We start from the raw sequence: 4,807 nt of genomic DNA, 5'->3' as shown, positions 1-4,807 counted from the left end.
TTTCTATCTGCCGCCGTGCATGCAATAGTTGAAGATGTGGTGACCACGTGTCAGAAACTGACAATGTAGCTCAATAATTTGATAAAATTGCAGAAAACGTTTTAAAGTGGTATTTCGGCACATGTGGACTGCTGCTGAGGGCCTTACAAGGCCATCTGCAAATCGGAGACTAGTCTGCGGTCTCGCTACGTGCCTATGGTTGAAACAATTCTGGATCGTGACAACTTATAATAAAGTTAGAACTTCGAGTGCAGAGCTGGGTGTGTCGTGTGGATGGTAGATCAGATAAAGAGCGTTTTGTTAAGGGATAAGAATGGCACAAAAGGAAGGCAAACGGAGGAGTGCGAGGCTGACTGACGGGTGCAAACAGAGAGCAAAGATGTGGGATAAAAACATACAGTGTAGTGGTTTATCTAACTTTGTGCTTTGTACCTTGATAACATTTTACGCGTCATATCCTTGAATCGGTTAATCTCACAGACACGGAGAATAAAGCAGTGTTTACGAGCTCGGCACATGCTTTGTTTTGTTTCTCAACGATGATTCTTACTGTCCCACTTCTGTGAATAGGCCAAGAAGCAGGCGTTTTTAGCAGTGTTTTGGTTAGTTATTTTCTGATCAATAACCCATTAAAAATGAGAGCGTTCAAGCACTAAAACGGCGACTGAAACAAAAAGCTATTCGCTTTATAACGTGTGAAAAAGCCAAAGAAATTAATTTGGTTTATCAAAGAACCGTGCACTTGAAGGCGAATACTTGTCGCAGTGAGGATATTTAGGTAGCGTTTATTGTTTCATTGCGTGAGTGCGTAGAGAAGAGAGACGGTAAACGGCTCGCCTGTCGGAGTAGTATACAGTTGGCTATACGCGCATGTCGACTCTATACAAGTTAGCTGTCTTGTATTGAGCGACGCCTGGCGACGATCTATAGTTTCCGTGAAACGGAAGTCTGCGGGAGACCTCGAGAAAAAGAAGGTCATCTAAAAAAAAAAATATTTCCGCCAGAACCCATTTCCCGATGAATGTCGACGTTATTGGGATTAAGCCTTGCTGCAACGTAGAGAGACGGCGTATTGCCGACGCAGAGGCGGGTCATGTATGACGCATGTCTGCAGTCGGACTCCTTTCTCGCGCTCGCCCCTGAATACGCTGCGTCATCTAGCGGCACCGCCTCGAAACTTTTTTCTTATAGTGGGGTTTTACCTGCCGAAACCACTTTGATTATGAGGCACGCCGTAGAGGAAGAATCCGGTAATTTCGACCAGCTGGGGTTCTTTGACGTTGCACCTAAATCTAAGCACACGGGTGATTTCGCATTTCGCCCCCATGCATCGGAATGCGGCCGCCGTGGCCGGCATTCGATTCTGCGACCTCATGCTCAGCTGCCCAACACCATAGCCACTGAGCAACCACGGCGGGTCGCCTCGAAATCCACCCGTGGCGCGGGTGTGAATATATATTCAGTCGGGACTGTCTGAATATATATGATACGGGTTTGATTCCGCCCATATGCAGCACCGGATAAAATTCGCATCAGTGACACTTTCACTGATCAGTGGCACATAGGAAATGGCACATACTGAGTGACCCAAGTAAGTGTCAAAGAGGTTCATTGAACAGTGGCACAAACCGAGTGTCGCGCACTCAGTGACCCAAGTTTGTCCGACGATTGTTTTCGACAGCAGTTCCCTAAACGTGGAAGTCAAATACTCTGCCCATCAGACAATGGACTATCCAAAGTTGCAGAAAGCCCCGAAGATGATCGTCAAATAAACGAATAGCCTCTGCGGATTGCTGAAAGCAAATGGACACACTAGCAATGCTTCTGAAGTATGCTGCTGACGTCGGTGATGGTGTTTGATGATGGCGGCACAAAATATTGTCGATTTATTTGGGTAGACAGCACCGTGGAGTGACAGCGATGGCAGTGGTGTCGGCGCGACGTCGATAGTATGGCCTCTGAGATGGCGCACGCTGGATACTGGCGCGCGGATGCAATTTCGAAGGCTATGAACATACACTGACGACGATGGAAAAGGTGACGTCACAACGACGACCGCAGCATGACGGCATGAAGACAACGGGGTCACAAGAGAATGAAAAAGAGTCAAAACCTATGAGATACCCTCAATGCTCGGCTTTACGCTATATTATTACACTGTAACTTCTTTCAATTTCGACTGGCTTATGAAAAGCGGACTGCTGCTTTACGTTTTATTTTGTTTGATTTGGGATCGGCTTGTGTAATATTTTCATGTTTGAGTTCATTATATTACCAGCCGGCTTTTGGCCTATCCCTCACAGTTCCTTTGTACTATTTTTGAAGGAAAATTTACGATGGTCATCAACAGCGGATTATCTCTTGATACCATCGTTAGCAGCAGCACCAAACTCTTACCATCATCATCATGAGTGAGAGACAGGTGAACCATTGTACAGAGCTAATCGGACGCATGGTTCTCTGTGAACCGGGCGCGCCGGCCCCATAGGCCAACCAGCCCAAATTATGGCCTCTCCGAGACGTCGCGGTCGAGTACATATGACATGACGTGTCCGTAAATCTTCCTGGAAGCTTCGACGAGCGGCATTTCGTGAGGAAGTCAGCGTCGGCGCGCACTGTAAGTTGGCGTCCTCTGTCTTCACGATGTTTGATTTCGCAGGCTGAAGAGGTACTGCTTTAAGACATGACGTGAGATTGTTAGCCTTAATTGGAAACAGCACTGAGACCATATTTCGGAGATTTCATTCATACATACATACATACATACATACATACATACATACATACATACATACATACATACATACATACATACATACATACATACATACATACATACATACATACATACATACATACATACATACATACATACATACATACATACATACATACATACATACATACATACATACATACATACATACATACATACATACATACATACATACATACATACATACATACATACATACATACATACATACATACATACATACATACATACATACATACATACATACATACATACATACATACATACATACATACATACATACATACATACATACATACATACATACATACATACATACATACATACATACATACATACATACATACATACATACATACATTGCGTTAAGTAATGTTCCCAGACCTCGAAACCCTAGAACACAAATAAAGCAATGTCTGATCGAGCGAGCCTCTAATTAGTGTAAACGATTTTCTGAGACCCAGTTTCGGTTGTTTCCCAAGAGGTGCATGTGTTGTGACGTCATGACACAGAAGCCGGCCACGTGAAAGCAGAACTTCGTGAAGTTTGAGCCCTTGCTCCGGCTCGCTCGGTCGTCTGCTATGTTGCTACATCGGGCCGTGGCATCTGCTTTATTTATTTATTTATTTATGTATAGAATGCTGCAGACCCAAATGGGGTTCCAAGCAGGAGGGCCACAACACATGCTTACTTATATATATATATATATATATATATATATATATATATATATATATATATATATATATATATATATATATATATATATGAAAAACGGATACAAATGCAATGCAGCTCATGCAAATGAGCAGAATTATTGAAAGCGACGACTAAATAAGATTATTTGAATATGCACTAAAGGAATAAAACTTGACATGCATTATGACAGTATCAGAGGTAAGTTGAGGTAAGTTGCAGCGCATCGGGCCATGCTATGGCAGCCTTACTGCAGGCGACCAAGCTAGCCGGATAAAACAGCAAAATGGGTGTGTTCCAATTCTGGCCAGCATTGAAGGTAATCTTCTTAGACTTCTAAGAAAACAGCTACCCGCTGAAGTGGGTAAATAGTTACGACGTTTTGCTCATGAGCACAAGGTCGCGGGTTCGACTCCTCCTCGTTATGGCAGCATTTAGGTGCGGGCGAAATGCCAAACACGCTCGTGTAGTTAGATTTAGCTGCATATTAAAGAACCAGAGGTGGCCACATTTATCCCAGAGCCATGCATTACGGTGCCCTTTATAGACCCCTGCGCAGTTTCCGGACGTTAAACCCCAAAATTTAATTTAAGCAGAGAGCTTCAACCTCGTGTATTTAAACGCATTTGGAACACAATTCTACGACTTGAAGTGCGACAAGAAAGACGTAAAAAGAAAGACAATAAGGAAAGCAAATATTAAAGCTCTACACTTCGCTCCTACAAACCCAGGAGAAACACAATGTGCCTTCCTTTAAGTACTAAGCAAATTCTGACAGCGCTTTTATGGTGCTCAGGGGAACTCTCCGCCTACCTTTCAGGCAGCCTACTCAGACGTCATCTTGTTTGTACAGCGAAGTAGCCTGCATCGTTATTGATTTCGGTGCTGTCTACTCGAAGCTGTCTTTTTTGGTGGTTCCGTTAGAATGACACTTCAGATGGCCGCTGTCCGCTTAGCTGTCCATTTAGCCATCTATGGCGAACACTGCAACACACCCACTCTGCGGGGAAGCAAGTAGCGGACGAGCAAAGCACCAATCAAACAGAAGTTTTTAGTTGGCTGAAGAATTGTTACAAATGAAGAAAAAAAAATGTCAGTAGCGTTCTTTCGTCAATGCGAGGGAAATGCGTCAGTCTTACGTCGCACCTGTTTCAGGCCCTGCATCTATGATTTAAACCGCGTTTACCGCATTGTAAAGGGTTGTTAAGAAGCTCACTCGACACACATTCTGCTTTCTCGAGGAGCGAAGCGCAATTGACGGTGGTCCGGAGCAGACCATCGTCAGTGTACTATTATATATATATATATATATATATATATATATATATATATATA

At 43.5% G+C, this 4,807-nt stretch overlaps 1 protein-coding gene across 1 annotated transcript in view; it reads left to right on the top strand.

Moving 5' to 3' along the window:
* Positions 1-2,433: 2,433 nt before the first annotated feature.
* The window catches only part of LOC126539515 (lysosomal Pro-X carboxypeptidase-like), a 19,374-nt gene continuing 17,000 nt past the window's right edge, over positions 2,434-4,807 (top strand). Inside the window, exon 1 of the mRNA XM_055075434.1 lies at positions 2,434-2,617. The gene's annotated coding sequence lies outside the window, so the exon portion shown is untranslated. The remainder of the gene's footprint in view (positions 2,618-4,807) is intronic.

Source organism: Dermacentor andersoni, chromosome 11 (assembly GCF_023375885.2).
Source record: "Dermacentor andersoni chromosome 11, qqDerAnde1_hic_scaffold, whole genome shotgun sequence".
NCBI classification, from domain to species: domain Eukaryota; kingdom Metazoa; phylum Arthropoda; class Arachnida; order Ixodida; family Ixodidae; genus Dermacentor; species Dermacentor andersoni.
Note: the sequence above shows the minus strand (reverse complement) of the source record. Positions and strands in the feature narration are given on the sequence as shown.